General features: G+C 37.4%; 1 long non-coding RNA gene across 1 annotated transcript in view; it reads left to right on the forward strand.

The window, feature by feature from the left end:
- The window catches only part of LOC144379117 (uncharacterized), a 420,220-nt gene that overhangs the window by 355,284 nt on the left and 46,900 nt on the right, over positions 1-18,036 (forward strand). The window contains exon 6 of the long non-coding RNA XR_013441422.1: positions 1,958-1,988. This is a non-coding gene — a long non-coding RNA (uncharacterized LOC144379117). The remainder of the gene's footprint in view (positions 1-1,957; positions 1,989-18,036) is intronic.

Raw genomic sequence — 18,036 nt, forward strand, 5'->3', positions numbered from 1 at the left:
TAAAGATAATTTCATGAGGATAATATGGAATGAACAGAGGCAGGGATATTTCAGATGAGACCTGGGAACTTCACTTCAATTTCTCTTTAAGCCAAATCTGAGCAATAACACACTTACGAATGATCCATCAATTCCAATATAGAAATCTAGCTCTTATTATCTATTTCTAGAAGTCATACTGGAGCATGGAGATGCATAAATTCAACTCAGAATTCATTGCCGTCTTCTAAATAAACCCTTCTCTTCCAAGGTCTTTGCTAGAAGGAACTTTTCTTTTTTTTTTTTTAGGAGTGGGGTTCTTGTGGATGTCTTTCTAACTGCAGGTGGAGTCAGCATTCTATTACAAAAGATTGCTATTTTATTCTGTGGTTTTGAAGTTCTGGAGAAAGCCAAGAGCTGCTTGGAATACGGACTTTATACTAGTTCATTCAAGAAAATTATCTTCCAATCCTGAGGACTTGTCGATACAAAAACTTGAAGTAAGCCGCACCTTGACATAGAATATTCTGTTCCACTTTCAAGTCCGTTATTGCTGCTGTCACCCTGACGGAAAGTAAAGTCAAAAGGATATCAAGGCTATTTTGACTGGACAGGAGAGAAAATGGAATATAGGTTAATGGTTCAGACTGAACGTCGAGATTTAAATTTGTAACCAACCTCCCATTTCCTATTCTTACACTCTTTGGGACTATACATTTTATCAGCTTTTTTAATGGTCAGGGCACAAAGAGAGGGTGTGATGGAGGCCACTTGCAGGATGGTCAAATCGTAAAGAGGAGTGGGGTGTGCAAAGCAAGCAGGGGCATCATAAGATGTTAAAGGGGTCAGACAGCCTCTCCTTGCTGTATACCCAAATCCCAACACTCACACAGAAAAGGGAGATGTGTAGAAGTGGGTATTTAGCCATCATAGGAGAAGTGCCAAAATGCCACACTATTGATGGAAGAAAGGACTAAAGCAGGATGATTCTGGGGGGCGGGGGTGTGTGTGTGAGGGCAGCCTCCTGAAATAGTGAAGGTATAGGGAGACCCCGTCTTCCTTTCTCTTTCTTCTTTGTGCCATGTCCATACAATCATGCAAAGGAGGATGGGACCTGGGCAGAAAAAGTGAGTAGGTTTTAATCTACCGTGAGATGAGGGTTTTAGATTATGGGTCCGATGTAGGATTTCTCAAACTTGGTGGCACGATTGGCATTTTGAGCTGGTTAATTCTCTGCTGTAGGAGACAGTTCTGTGTGATGTAGGATGTTCAGCAGCATTCCTGGCCTCTACCCACTAGATGCCAGTAGTATTCCACCAACTGTGATAACCAGAGAATGTCTCCAGAGGTTGCCATGGGTCCCCTGGGGCACAAAACTGTCCCCAAGTGAGAACCGCTGGTCTGAAGGCTTCTGAGCAACTTTATTTTGGACTGTCAGCTTTTAAGTGTGTAATTGGTTCTTTATATATAGGACAAGTAAAATGAGGACAATGGAAATATCTACATCAAATTTCCTGCTTAAAGTGTTTAGCAAATAGCAACTGCTCAATTAATTTTAGCCAAATAGAGTGTAATGCAGGGATTAAATGATACAACCTATATAAGAGATCTGGTGTATAGCAGGCCTTCAATAAATGGTATTAATTTTTTGCAACTCTAATGTTATACAACGAGGTACCATTTAAAAGCTTAATATGAGTGTAGTACAGTATAATTATTTCACCTAAAACAGTATTTTAAGTGCTAAGAGGAAAATTAACAACAAAATATGTGTGGATATATAAAGATGCATATTTATTTTAAATCTATTTATTACTTTTAACAATACACACAAAGTATATAAATTTCAATGGCATGGTCTTTGTGTGGGCAAACATATATTTTGGAAATATCTCAAAGAGGAGTAGCAGATGTATCTTTAACTTTTTAAGAAAAAAAAGTTTTCTAAGGTTACTTATATCATTTTGTGTTTTCACAGGGGTTCCACATTCTCTCCAGTACGTGGTATGGTAAGTAATTTTAATTTTGGCCATTATAATGGGATGTGGTGATATTTTATGTGGCTTGAATTTGCATTTTTCTGATGACTGTTGATGTTGTGGATATTCTTTGGCCATGTATGTGTCTTCATCTGTGAAGTCTCCATTCAACGATTTTCACCATTTTTTATTGGGTTGTTTGTATCCTTATTATGAGTTGGAAGAGATTTTTTGAAATTGTGGTAAAATACACATAACATAAAACTTACCATTTTCACCATTTTTAAGTGTGCAGTTCAGTAGTAAGTGCATTCACATTGTTGTGCAACCAGAACCCTTTCTATCTTGCAAAACCCATTGAGCAGCAACTTCTCCTTCCCCCAGGCTCTGCCCCTGGCCCCTGCCCTTCTACTTCCTGTCTCTATGAATTTGACTATTCCAAGTACTTCATATAAGTGGAATCGTACACTCTTTATCTTTTTATGATTGGCTTATTTCACTTAGTATAGTATCCTCTGAACTCATCCATGCTGTGGCATGCATCAGAATTCCCTTCCTTTTAAGGCCGATGATACGACATGGTGCGTGTCTATCACAGTTGGCTTATCCATGCATCCACCTGTGGACACTTGCATTGCTTCCACTTGTTTTGGCTCTTGTGAATAAGGCTGTTGTGAACATGAGTGTACACATATCTGTTAGAGTCCCCACTTTCAGTTGTTTTAGTATATGCCCAAAGGTGGAATCACTGAATCATCTAATATTAGATTCTATTTGTAATTTTCTGAAATTTTCCTGATAGGTAGCAATTACTTGCTTCTATTCAAATGTACTATTTTAATGTTTTGTTTTTCTCTTCTGTTTTTCTTCCTTTCATTTCCCATTTTCCTTCTCTTTTTTGGATTATTTGAATATTTTAAAATATTTTAATTTACCTGTTGACTTTTGCAGTTCTATTTCTTTGCATTAGTTTCTATTGATTGATCTAGGCAATATGATATACATGTCTAATCTTTCATAGTCTACTTAAAATTAAAATTGTACCACATCACATAAATATAGAAACCTAGCAAAAAGGCCCATACCCACTCTCCTTTGTGTTAAAATTTTTATATTAACTCCATGTATTTTGGCAACTCAACCAGATTAATGGTATAATCTTGTTTTAAATACTTATATAGAATTTTAAAAACTAAAGAGTTGACGCTAGTCTTTTGTATTTGCCCAGATATTTACTATTTTTGATCTTCTTTCTTAAATTCTGAAAATCCTAGATTGTCTCTGGGATCCTTTTCCTTCAGTCTATGAAAATTCTTTTTATCAGTTTTTATAAAGCAGGTCAGCTGGTGACAAGTTCCCTTAGTTTTACTTTGAAAATATCTTTCTTTTGATTTCATTCCTAAAGGATACTTTATATGGGTATAGAATTATGCTTTGACTCCTTTACATATAGTCCTTTAAAGACCTGCTTCACTGTCTTCTGATGATAAATCTGCAATTATTTTAATCACTATTTCCCTGTATGTAATATATCATATTTTTTCAAGCTGGTTTCCATACTTAATCTTTGATATTTAATAGTTTGATCATGATGTATCTAGGCATGGGTTTCTTTGAAATTAACCTGTTTAGATTTGCTGAGTTTCTTGAATTGTAAAGTTACATCTTTCATCAAATTTGGAAAGTTTCCCATCATCATTTCTTCAAATTGCACTACTTACCAATCTAGTCCTAAAGCATGTAGAACATTTAAAAGGGCCATATGACCCTTCAGAGAGCAATTTTTAGATTATTATACCACCTAGGAGGCACTACTGGTATCCAGTAGGAGATTTTACTCCCCTGCAATACATGGGACTTTTCTATATAATGAATTTTCTCTTCCCTTCACGCAACTTTGAAATGTCATGTTGGACATTCATTTAAATTATAGCTGAACTGGGGCGCCTGGGTTGTTCAGTTGGTTAAGCATCTGCCTTAAGCTCAGGTCATGATCCCAGGGTCCTGGGATCCAGCCCCGCGCTGGGCTCCCTGCTCAGCGGGGAGCCTGCTTCCCCCTTTCCCTCTCCCTCTGTGTGCATGAGCACTCTCTCTCTCCCTCTCTCAAATAAATAAATAAATAAATATTAAAAAAAATAAATTATAGCTGAATTATAATGCTTGGAACCTGCACCTTAAATCTATTTCATACTTCTGTGCCATACTGTTTGCTGTAACATACCTCACATTTTCCAGGAATACAACTACAGTGCAAATAAAAGACTTCTCATTGCATTGGCAACTTTACCAAAAGTCTTGTATGTATTAAGGAAATTATATCATCAATGGCAGTGGTACACCAGCCCGCATAACTGCATGGGGCCCCATTTGTTTATCCACTGAGACTCTACATAAAGATACAAGCAGTAGTTTACTTCATTATGTCTTCCGGTTGGTGTCTGACATTGAACAGTGCCTGAACGTTTCCATATTGGAATCTGCCTTATTTTACCACAGCTTACTTTTATTTCATCTTTATTATTTTTACTGATTTGTTTTGAAATTAAATGTATTGATGAGCTAAAATATTGGTCAATTTTACTTCAGGACAGTACAAATACATTACAAAATCAATCTCATGTAAAGGAGGTGTTATGTCCCATTGTGCCACTGATTGAACTCATTGTTGTACATATTCCATAAAAATGATTCTGATATCTGTGCAGCAAACATATCTATGTTTCTGATAAGCATCCTGAAAGCAGGAAGACCAGTTGAGTGATTGTTATAAGAGACCATGCAAAACAAAGTTCTGAACAAGTCAGTGAGTATGGGAATAAAGAAAGAGCTGTATCAGAGATACTTTAGAAAGTACAAATGCAAAGTGAGTGGGAGTTGGGAAAATGTTTTGTCCTATAGAGACTCCAGTATATATATTTATTTTTTAACCCAAAAGCTGAGGTTTGCTTAGTTCTACAAATGTGAATGTACAAGGCAGGTTTGTTTTGTTTTTCTGGCTCACTGGAAACCCTCATTGCTGCACCTCCATGTCATTCAGACTTTAAAACTATACATATGCCAGTAGGACTCAGTATCTTTTCACTATAATATTTATCTCTGTACTTTTCTGTTCCAATTGATGGTTGAGGACATCGCCAATTAGCTGTTCAAACTGGAAATCTCAGATTTGTTTTTCTCATAAGTATCTTTCACCTTTCATCCAGTTCTATTGAACATTCTCCAGAAATGACTATTGTATATCGCACGTGTTTTCTTGCCACCTTCTCTACCAAGTTGAGGTCCTCACCATCTTTTGGGTAACCTCTTGCAACTGCCGTCAGTAGAATTTACCTGCCTCCACAACCCAAACTGCTTCTCCACACTGCACAGAGTTGTTTAAAACCCTGATCTAATGAGGTTTTTCCATGTTTGACATAAACCGATCAGAGCATCCTTCCTGACTTCTTTTTGCTTTAAAACATTTATGACTTTTTATACTTTAAAATTGATTCCAAACATTTTTAAAAAGACTTTATTCATTTATTTATTTGCTAGAGAGAGAGAGCACACAAGCAGGGGGAGCAGCAGGCAGAGGGAGAAGCAGGCTCCCCGCTGAGCAGGGAGCCCAATGAGGGACTCCATCCCAGGACCCCGGGATCATGACCTGAGCCGAAGGCAGGTGCTCAACTGACTGAGCCACCCAGGAATCCCAAACATTTTTTTTTATTTTAATCCTATCCTTTTTCCTTCTCTTCATCTAGTCCTTGACTGTTATTAGAGTGGATCATTTTGAGTTCCCCAGACACATCCTAGACCATCACATTCCTGTACTTCTGATTTGTTCTTTGTGCATTTTAGAACATTAGTGCTGGATTTATTTTCCTTTGTCAATCATAGATTAAATAAGGTGTTTATAATTATTTGAATAAAGTGTATTGGACATGATGCTGTTGGTAGGGAACATAATTGTAGATTATAACACCTTCTTGCTACATGACAATAAAATTTAACTTGTATCTTTTGACTGCTCGTTCTTTCCTAAAATAAAATTTTCTTAAGACTGACAACTGCATGTTTCACCAAAATCAAAGTAGTAAATTATTCCTGCTTAACAGATTGTGGTCCTCAACAAAGCACATAAAATGTGTTTAGCTTAATCAACTATTATTGGAAATGAGAATAATTTTCAAATCGCTCCAAAGGAAAACAAACCAACAAACTTGTAAATATGCACTTGGCACAGAAATTCAGCTTAATTGAACTAAATTTTTAAAGAGAGAGACTGAAAGAGAGCTGGAGTGAGAAGCATGCTTGATGAAGGCTGGAAAATCTACATGTCAGCAATAATAAACTTGTTATTTAATAAGGTTAATAATAGATAAAGTCCCCTAAAGATGAATTGTTATCACAGTTGACGACCGTTTTATTAAAATGTTAATGGCCTGAGGCAAAAGCAAACTGTTCTCTTAATCTGCCAGGAGAACTGCTTTTTCAGGAATTATCATACCCCACAGCACATGGGATTTGAGCAAGCCATAATAAGCATATTTGAAATTTGGGCTAGACACAGCTCCTGAGATTTTAACTCAACTTGACTCTACTACGGGTGCATTCCACATGCTCATTCCTGGTCAGACTTCTCCCTCTTAGTAGCCAAATAGGTGACACTGAATTTTGTACAGGGAAATCTATTGAAAGAAGTTTCTATAGATTAATTTTGTTTTCCTTTTCCAGGTTGAGGGAAATAACTAGTGAGATTTTTTTTTTTCCTTCCCTCGCCTCTGTGCACATAATAAGCAAGCAAGCCAAGGGCATTTTCTAGTAAATGTGATTGCCTACACCATACAATTCACCTTTTCCATAATGGCTGGAAAGTATGCAACAGCACCTTCAAGGACAATCAAGTGAGTCAACCCAAAGCCGTGTGTGAATGTGATGGATTGCATTGTGATTTATTTGGACCCATAATCAGAACCCCAAAAGACCTCTGCCAGATAATGCCGTATTTCTACCGAGGTAATATTAGCTCAGATCACAAAAGAAAGAGAGTTCAAATTCAATTCTTTCTTATCAATATTTTTCACAGATTTTTTTTTTCTTACACATATATGTGGTGTATATCAGTGAAAAAAATTGGAAGTCATAAATACACCGCACGGTTGCCTATTGTGTCTCTGAAAGAGAAGAAATAAGAAATATTCAGTGTCTTTTAAGTGACTTTAAGGGGGCTGGTGGTGGCAAGGGGGTGGGAAATGAGAGCTGCGAAAAACTGTCTACATATGTCTTAGAGATTCAGGACAGAGAGGACTTGGAATCTGCCTAAACTAGGGAGGTCTAGTGAGTGCCAAATGTCTACACATGCTCGAGTTTAAACACAGAAACCCAGCAAAAAAGAGAGAAGCAACAACTGTCATAAGGCCAAATACGAAGAAAATATGGAAAATCCAAAAAGTTGCAAGACTCGGGAAGAGCAAGTAGTCTGTGACCAGGACTAGCAGATTGGACTGTGGTTATCTGATCCTGTTCTTTGCTCTGGATGGATTAAAGTGAGGGTGGGCAGGAAGGTTTTGTCTTGTTTTGTTTTTTTAAAGATTTTTATTTATTTATTTGACAGAGAGAGAGAGAGAGAAGCAAGCAGAGGGAGAAGCAGAGGGGGAGGGAGAAGGAGGCTCCCCCTGAGCAGGGAGCCCGATGTGGGGCTCGATCCCAGGACCCTGGGATCATGACCTGAGCTGAAGGCAGAGGCTTATTAACTGATCCACCCAGGCACCCGGGCAGGAAGGTTTTTGAAGCCATAGGTGTTGATCTGTATTCTCAATGACAACATCTTTATTGTTGATTTTCTGACTATAAAACTTGTACCTTGTTTACAAAATACTAAGAGTTTGGTTATGTGCTTTTCTCACAGAATAGTATTCCACGGATATATTTCCACGTTAATAAATAAATCATTACATACAGCATTAAAAAGAAAAATACAACTATGGTATTTTTCAGCATCCACCTTCAAAAGGCAAAATTTCCTCCCTCCCTCCCTCCCTCCCTCCCTCCCTCCCTCCCTCTCTCTCTCTCTCTCTCGTTTTGTTTCCTGTTGGAATTATGAAGTTTTAATTTAAACACCCAATTTTTGTTTGCTTAGTTTGTATTTTGCTTGCTGTTTTGGAAGCTATACATATATATTTTATTTGCATATTTTGGTAAGGCTTACTAAAAAATTATTTGAAATTTTAAATACAAAATTCTCTAACAGAAAACATCACAAATGCTCACATACCCGTTAACCACTAATAAACCAAGTAACAAAAAGTAACTGATAGAGTTGAAGCCTCTTTACTACTAGAATCCTCTTTGTATACCAGTTGCTTTGTAGGTATGCCACAATTCATGTATCCATTCTTTCTATCATCTGTTTGATATTTGGATTATGGCCACTTTTTGGCTATTACTTATAGAGCTGCTAGAAACTGTCTTTTCCACGTATTTTGTCAATCTTTTTTAACTGCACTCATTCTGATTGATTTGTGTGTATTTTCTTGAGGTTTTAATTTGATTCCTTTATATATTGTGAGATTGAGAATATATTCTTGGCTCTTTTGACCGTTTGAATATTTTACTTGTGTATTGGATAATTAAAAATATTATGTTGCTTAATTTTAAAAATTTATTTGAAGACTTTTTTATATATTAAAAAACTAAAATTTACATTCTGTCTAGTAAACTTTCTAAATTTTCAAATTAATACCAATAGTTTGTCTATAGATTTTTGTGTATTTTCTGTAAGTTTTATTTTTTTCCTTCTCTCCTTCTTTTCTTTTTCCTTTTTGAAAACTTTTTCGGGGCACCTGGGTGTCTCAGTTGGTTAAGCATCTGCCTTCAGGTCATGATCCCAGGGTTCTGGGATCGAGCCCCATGTGGGGCACCTTGATCAGCAGGGAGTCTGCTGCTCCCCCTCCCTCTGCCTGTCATTCCCCCTGCTTGTGCCCTCTCTCTCTGTCAAATAAATAAATAAAATCTTAAAAAAAAACAACCTTTTTCCACTAGCTATGACTTCTAATAAAATGTCAAATAGATGTAGTGATCTAGATCTGAGAGGAAAATTTTTATAGATTTTACTGTTAAACATGGTGCTTATTGTTTTTATCATTAGGTATCCCTAATTGGGTTAAAGGAGTTTCCTCCCACCCCCACAACCCCAGTTTGCTAAGAGTTTTATATGAGTGGACAATTATTTTTAATTAACTTTTTATTAAAATGTAATGTACATACACAAAAGTGAAACAATTATAATGATACGACTTAAGTGTACTTATAACTCTGCATTATCACTAAGACTTGGAATCATCTGTTACTTTCGTTTGGGTATTATAGTGATTGTGAAGAAGCTATTTAGTTTAATTTGCAATTTTTTATTGAATAATGAAGTTAAACACAAGTTTTCTTTGCTTATTGACCATTTGCATATCCTCCTTGGTAAAGTGATAGTTTTTTGCCCATTTTTTTTTTTTTTAAGATTTTATTTATTTATTTGACAGAGAGTGAGAGGGAACACAAGCAGGGGGAGTGGGAGAGTGAGAAGCAGGCTTCCCGCGGAGCAGGGAGCCCTATGCGGGGCTCCATCCCAGGACCCTGGGACCATGACCTGAGCTGAAGGCAGATGCTTAACGACTGAGCCACCCAGGCACCTCTTTTGCCCATTTTTCTATTTGGCTTCCTGACATTCTCTTATTGATCTGTAGGTTTTCTTTATATATTCTCATATTAGTCCTTTTTAGATAAAGGTATTGAAAATTTCTTCCTCCACCTTGTGGCTTGCTTTACACTTTTGTTAATGGTTTCTTTTGATAAATAGCCATATTTTATTTTATAGTAATCTAATTTTTAAAATTTTAAGGTTATTGATTTTGGGTTCTGTTTGTTTTAGTCTACACCAGCATCATGAAATTTTCTCCTAAGTTCTTTTTTAAACCCCTATCCCTTTTTTTTAACTTTTCACATTTAGATCTATAATCTATGGGAATTGATTTTTGTTTGTACAGTGAGATACTGGTCAAAACATTTTCCTTATATTGATATCCAGTTAATCTAGCACCATTTATTAAAAAAGACAATACTGGGGCGCCTGGGTGGTGCAGTCAGTTAAGCATCCAACTCTTGGTTTCCACTCAGATCTGATCTCAGGGTCATGAGGTCAGCTCTGCGTCAGCAGGTAGTCAGCTTTATATTCTCTCTCCCTCTCCCTCTGTTCCTCTCCCCTGTTCTATCTAAAATAAACAAATAAATCTTAAAAAAAAAGACAATACATTGTCTACTGCTCTGCATGGTCATCTTTGTCATAAAATCCAGGTGACTATATATATATATATATATATATATATATAGTATATATAGGTTTGTGGCTGGATTTTTTTTTTTTTTTTTTTTTTTTTGAGAGAGAGTGAGCCTGGGTGTAGGGGAGAGGGGCAGAGGGAAAGGGAGAGAGAAAATCCTAAGCAGGCTCTACGTTGAGCATGGAGCTTATGTGGGGCTCGATCTCATGACCCTGAGATCATGACCTGAGCCGAAATCAAGTCGGATGCTTAGCGGACTGAGCCACCCAGGTGCCCTGTGGCTGGATTCTTTAATCTGTTTCACTAGTCCGTACCTGCTCTATGCCAATATCAAGCTGTCCTAATTATCTCCTTATCTTACAGACTGAGTCCTCCTGCTTTGTTCTTTCCTTTTTTAATACCTAAGTACTTTGTTTTCTTTTATTAATTTCAGAATATAATTGTCAATGTAACAAAAAATCCTGTTGAAATTTTGAATGAATTACATTTAATCTATGATCAGTGTGGATAGAATTGATGACTTCACAATACCAGGAAATAAAAAATTTACAAAAGCAAGAAAAAATATAGTAGAAAATAGAGTAGAAATTGGTACATGGGAGTTTAAGTTACTGGAGTATTCACCACGGATTTATAATTATTAAGATTCATATGTACAAGAAAATAGAGCTTAAGATGGAGAATATTAGCAGAAAACTGGAAGCTCTAAAAAGTATTAAATCAAAAGGAAATAATAAAAATTTAAGACTACAGTAACTAAAAATAAAAACTTAATATCTGCTGGGGAGCGGGGGAGTCCAAGCTGGAGCTCTGAAAAAAAGGATAGAAAATCCTGAAATGAATATGAGAGACATATGGGACAGATGTTCAAAACAAGAATAATTGGAGTCCAGGAAAGAGAAAAAGACTACTCAAAAAGCAAATAGTTGAAAAATTTCCAAGACTGACTAAAGACATCAAGCTGCAGATTTAGAAATTCTAGGGAAGTGGGGCACCTGGGTGGCTCAATCAGTTAAGCATTGGACCCTTGATTTCAGCTCAGGGCATGGGTCATGATCATGAGATGGAGCCCTGTGTGGAGCCCCTTGTCAGGCTCTGTGCTGGGTGTGGAGCCTGCTTAAAATTATCTCTCTCTCTCCTTCTGCCCACACCCTCCCCCCCCACCGCTGCCTTGTCTCTCTCTCCCTCTTAAAAAAAATGTTCTATAATCCTCGTGTAGGAGAAATTAAAAGGAGACATTATCCAGGTCCATTACACCTAAACTGTCATTCTCATTCCTGAACATAGATGCAATTAAAATTTATAAATAAAAGGATAATGTATCATTACAAAGTTAATTTTATTTCAGAAATGCAAGGTTAATTTAATATTATCAATACATTCATCAAATATAGGAAAACCATATGATCACCTAAAAGATGCAGAAAAAAACAGCTGATTAAATTCAACATGTATTCAGCATAAAACATTTAGCAAACTCGGGATGGAAAAGGATCTCCTTAGTTTGGTCAAAAAGATCTTTAAAAAATCTACAGAAAACATCCTACTTAATGGTGAAATAGTGACCATTCCTTTCTGAGATTTGGTATGAGAAAGGATGTCACCATCCTTATTTTCATTCTTTATGGTCTGGAAGTCCTAGTCAGTGCAATAACACAAGGAGAAAATGACACAAGGGTTATAAATAAAGTTGTTATATTAGAAGACAACACAACTGTGAATTTAGATAATCCCAAATAATTCACAGTTAAAATATTTGAGTTAATAATTTAGCAAGTTTCTGGCTTACAAATTTAATATAAACATTCAGTGAAGTTCTACATTCTACCAACTACCAAATAATACTACAGAGTAGCATCAAAATGTATATAAATAAAAAAAACTGGGGGGCACCTGGGTGGCTCAGTTGGTTGAGCTCTTGATTTTGGTTCAGGCCATGATCTCAGGGTTGTGAGATCCAGCCCTGAGTCATTGGGCTCCAAGCTTAGGGGGAGTCTGCTTGAGATTCTCTCTCACCCTCTCCCTCTGCCCCTCTCCCTGCTTGCTCATGCACACTCTCTCTCTCACACACATAAATAAATCTTTTAAAAAATAACTGCAAGTGAAGTAGATATTCATCAAGTTAGATATATTTTGGCATTTCCATACTTTAGAGTTAGTATGAAGAAAAAAGTTGAATAAGGTAGATCAATATCTACAAAAAATTCTGTTAAATGGATCAAGGAAGCAAGTTGCAGAACAATACATATGGAACATAAAGTTCATTTAAAATAAAACAATCGTAAAAGAAAACTCTGTATTTAATTACATGTATTCAAACATTTTTAGAAGGGCAGAGGAAAGTGTCTGCAAGTGATAGTAGTTACCCCTGCAGAGAGACTTCCATTACTACATGATTGTGTTATTCATTAAACTCTTCTTCACTCAAAATTACAGTTTTTCTCCCCTCCCTGGCATACAAAGAACATCTTATTTCTTCTCCCTTTGAAATCAACCGTGACCATGTGACTTGCTTTGTCCAGGGAAATATAAATGGAAGTGACATATGTTCTGGTTAGAAGTAATTCAGAACTGCTATAATATTTTCTGTGATCTCTTTTTCCCTGCTTTGATATTTGTGGAATCATGTGCTGATATACAGTCATCTACAGATCAAAGCAGCCAGAATACTAAGAAAAGGAGAACTACTTTGGGTTGTTGCTCAGACCCAGAAAGATAAATTCTGTTGGGTTAAACCACTGGAAATTTGAAATTATTTATCCCTATCACTGTAGCATAATATAGCCTCTCATAAATGATACACACAAAGGAGGACTTGTACTCCTCTGTATTACTAGTTAATGTAAATATTTTATACACTCTTTCTTTTATTAAGAATGTTGAAAATAATGAATCTTAAAAATGTGGATATATTGCCTTGGATATAGGTTTAGCTCCTTAGAGCTTAAGAAAAGAATAGGGAGAATAAAATTAATTATATAGACTTTGGGGATGAAATCTGGCATTTTTAGGGGGCATACATACACTTTATAAGCCATCCTTTGTCTTTACCAGTTTGCTGAGTTACTCAAATGCAAATTAAATTAAATTAGATGTAATAGTAAAGTGTTTGCATATGCAGTTTTAGACCTTAGATACCATATTATGTCTCTTTATGAATGTTTCCTTCATCCCCATATCTATGAATATTCACACTCTGCTCATCTTCCAAAAGTAGCTCCTATCTCATGCCTTCAATGAATCTGTTTTCTCTTTACCCAGGGATCTCCATTTTCTGATCTTTAAGAATACTGTGAGTTCTATCTAAGAATATTTATTTTTGAACGGTTCTCTAATTACTTTCTAACGATCTAAAGACTTGGGTTACCCCCAGCCAGGCCCCAGGGCTGAGGTGTTGCCGCACTCAATAGGAAGGTGGTAGGGAGAGAGGTATGGGTGTAAACTGGGGTTTGCTGGTCCTCTTAGGATGAGGCTGGCACAAGGGACCGCCAGCACTTGGGGCATCCAGGTGTTCTTCATCCCAGGACTCCTCTGCCTGGCCCCCAGAGAATTCCAGAGATCTGTGCCTCAGGCCTGATTCCATTCTCTAAGCTACCCCCCCCCTTTTTTAAGTAGACTCCATGCCCAGCGTGGAGACCAACACAGGGCTCAAACTCATGACCCTAAGATCAAGACCCAAGCCAACATCAAGAGTCAGATGCTCTACTCAGCCACCCACGTGCCCCTCTCTGAGCTACCCTTAACTTCAGGGCATCCCAGCCCATCATCTCCCAGCCCCTCCCCTAGGACCAGCACTGATTTCTCCTTCCCCCTGAAGCCATGTAGGGCACCCTGTGGGCTCCAGCTGAACCCTGTTCAGAAAAGAAAAAGACAAGTGCATATTTTAAAAATTTACAGTGGTTTAAGTATCTGGCATAGTGTAGAAAATAGAGTAGCCAATAAATAAATGTATTGTAAATGAATGAATGAATACGTGGTGAGCAATTAATACTCAGTGACTTAATCTAGAGCACTTTTGTACAAACATTGGTTAACCCACCTCTTTTTTCTACTTCTTATAAAGATTTTTTCCCCTTATCTAAAAGGTTGGCTTTCCTGTATTAATCTGGTCCTCCTTTATCAAGATTAAGATGGTTTACTATAGGAAACTAGAATATCCGTTAAAATGTCACAATAGTAATTCTGAGTAGAAACGTGAGGGGAGGAGCTATGTAGATTGCATGTGTAGGGCAAGGGACCTACCCTGTATTATTCTATTTGGGAGCCCATAACCTTTGGAAAGGTGACAATGAATATTTGCTGAAAACTTCTGGATGCTAAATCCTGTGCTAATTAACTTCTTTATATGAATTAGCTAGCTTCAACCTCGTGACAATCCTATAATGTATATATTACTATACTCCTACAAGAGAAGACCATGATATTTAAAGAAATTTGAAAATGTGTCTAAATTCAAAAATCATGCAACTTGGATCTGAGATCTTTTCTAAAAACCCAGGCTCATTTCTTTATCCGAAATCTTTTTACATTTTACATTTTCACGTACATCTGAACCACCTAGGGGTCTTGTGAAAAACTCAGATTCTGAATCAGGGCAGAGTACAAAATACTGCATTGTCTAAAACCTCTGAGATGACACTGGAGCTGCAGGTCCAAGGACCACATTAGGAGCAAAAAGCAGTTGAAATGTAGGAAAATTGAATTAATAAAACAACTGGAATGCTAAATAGCATTAGAACCCTAAGCAAAAATTACATAAAACATATGAAGTAAATATGCTAAATATATACAATTGTTATATTTAAAAACTCAGGTTTTTCACAGAATTTCTGAATTATCGTCATGATCCGAGGTCTTAATGCTCTAAAAGTTCGATGTTTGCTTAGTCATTGCAAGTCATGGATTTTTTTCTTTTTCTGGTACATCAATAGAGATTAACTTTTTAATTTTCCATCATTGACTTAATTAGGAATGATCATTTGCTAAAATAAAAGTAAAAAGGAATAAAAAAAAGGACCACGTTTAGTAATTCAGGAATTATTACAGTCTGAACTATAGGGGAAAGGAATGTACTCCCTTAAAAGAAATATTTTACCTTGAACTTCTTACAGGTTGCTGTTACATATTGCCTAGGGATCACTTTTTGAGTTGAGAAAGTAGTATTTTTATATATAGTAACCCAAGAATCACCCTGACCCCTATTCCTTACAGCTAAATAAACTGCAAAGCATGCAGTCTTCGGTGTTCTGCCGGCAGGAGCATTAAGATAAGAATTCCCACTATGAACACTGTGCTATCCTTTTGCCACTATCTACTGATTAAACCTCAAAGGCCCTTTCAAACTGTCAGGAAAAGCACACACAAGGCGTTCTATGTGGATATGTGTGGCAGGGAAGGACAGGGAGTTCTTGAATTCTATATTTGGTGACTGCCTGACTTTCATCCTTAAAGCACGTGTGTCTCTGCTCTTGGATGTAGCACAGGGTTGTGCTGCGAGGAAAGCTTCTGGTAATAAAGGAAACACCAGGTGCATGCTGTAACTAGAACTCAGGGGAAATTATTAGATGCTAGCATCTGAGGCAGTGGAGGGTCAAGTCCAGGGCTAACTAGAAGAGGGCTTGGAGTCGATTAACAAACAAACACTTTAAACCTGTTGGGTCACAGGTGGCAGGAAGCATCTGTTATCAGCAAGGGGAAACTATGTATCACCTGGGGAACCCTCAGAAGTGGAACATATGATACCGTTTCTCAGGTTCATAAGCGTGGGTAGAGAAGGTCCGAGAGAATTGAGAAGATATACATCGTTCCCTGCGCGTGATGAACGGGTTAACTTCAATCTTGATCAGACTCACAGAAGTGCCTATGGATTCGAACACAAGTAATATAATTTAGAAACCTCCATCATTCATGTCATCAACTAGGTTTAGTGGGGGTGGTGGAGACCTGGGCACAGGAATTCTTGATTCCTGGAGGGGACAGTAGTTTTTTGGGGTATCTGCCTGGTGGACAAATATTTCCCGAGAGCTTACTTATCTAGAGGTTGTTCTTGAGTTTTGAGGTTTCTCCGCTCAAAAGTCCTGACTAAGCAGGTGTGATTTCTAGAAGGGGCTACTTACTGGGAGAGGAGGAGAAAGGCGATGTATTACTGGGTAACAGCTTGACGTTCTGTCACTAATGAGGCCCTGGTGGCCTTGCCGTGGTTACCCCTAACAGCAGGGTAGTCCCTACTCTGCCCTAACGCAGAAGCATAGCTGTTGATTCTTTCCTTCCCCAGGGGTTTTGAAAGAGACATGAGATTACGTTTCTTGCATGGCTTTTCTTCTTCTGGATTTCATAACCAATACTCTGTGGGCATCGCTTATATTGGTTCATGCCACCTGAGGGAGAGACATCAGGGAAGGAGATGTCGACTCTTTTTCTCACCCAGAGGTCAAGCTCTATATTTTCAGAGAGGAGAAAAACCACTGGTTTTTTGAATTGCTATATGAAAGGGATTATATCCAACACAAGCCAGTTTTCCTCAGGCTCATTAAGGTGCGAAGTTCTGGCTTACGGTTTCTCACCTAATTGCTACTGTCTCTTTGGTCCCTACTGACAGCAATCTTAGACTTGAAGGTGGAAAGATTTTTAGGTCTGATCTATTATAGCAATGGTAAAGAAGGTTTCGATGGCATGCGAACTCTGATCAACTGGTTGCAGCTTTCAAGAGCCTGGTATGAGAAGCCTTTGCAGCTCTGCCTGCAGGTCAATTGAGAATAAAAATGTCATGATCAGTTAGCATAGTTTTTTTACAGTAGGAAATGGGAGAAATGGTGATGTACCACCTTAATCTTGACCAACTCTATTATTTTATAGTTGAGAAAACCTCAGATTGCCAGGAAGTAAAAGAGATAAAAATTAGAACTGGGGAGCCTTACTCCAATTTCTGTGTTCCTTTTATTGCGCTCTCCAACCAATAGCTGTTACTTTTTTTTTTTTTTTTTAAGAGAACAAGCGAGCATGAACTGGGTGGAGGGGAGGGGCAGAGGGAGAGGAAGAGAGAGAATCTTAAGCAGGCTCCACACCCAGCCCAGAGCCCAACACGGGGCTCGATCTCACCACCCTGAGATCATGCCCTGAGCCGAACCCAAGAGTCGGATGCTTAACCAACTGAGCCACCCAGGTGCCCCCTACTTTTGATGATGATGTAGAAAATAAGGTAATGACCAAGTAGCCATTATACACTAATGGGAAGAGAAAATGGGGTCAACATACTTATTTCCTTTTCATTCATATGTACCTTCTCAATGAAAGCATATTATATTATTTGGAGAGAATTGTAAGTGCCAAACATGATCTAGAGACAACAATTGGATATTGGAATAAAGCAGATATTTTTTGGTCGCATTTTGGAAAGTGGGGGGGAATTCTCACTTTTTGGATGTACTGATTAATGGTTCACTTTATGAGTACATGTAGGTATAAATAAGAAAGCAGAATAGCGGAAAAAACATTGACCCAAACAGATGTAGGTCCAAGCCTCATCTGTCATTTAGTTACCTTCAAAGCTTTAGGAAAATCATGAAATTTCTCTGGAACTTGGATTCCTCATCTGGAAAAATTTGCAGTAATAAATTCATGCCTTTATAAAAGTTGGAATAATGTCTCTTAGGCTCATGACAATGGGACTACTAAAAATAGCTACTCAAAAAATATCACTTTTGCTATAAAAATTTTACATAAAATTGAATGAAAAATAAAATTCCTATTACATAGATTTGTAGAGCTATGCT

This window comes from Halichoerus grypus, chromosome 9, assembly GCF_964656455.1.
Source record: "Halichoerus grypus chromosome 9, mHalGry1.hap1.1, whole genome shotgun sequence".
NCBI classification, from domain to species: domain Eukaryota; kingdom Metazoa; phylum Chordata; class Mammalia; order Carnivora; family Phocidae; genus Halichoerus; species Halichoerus grypus.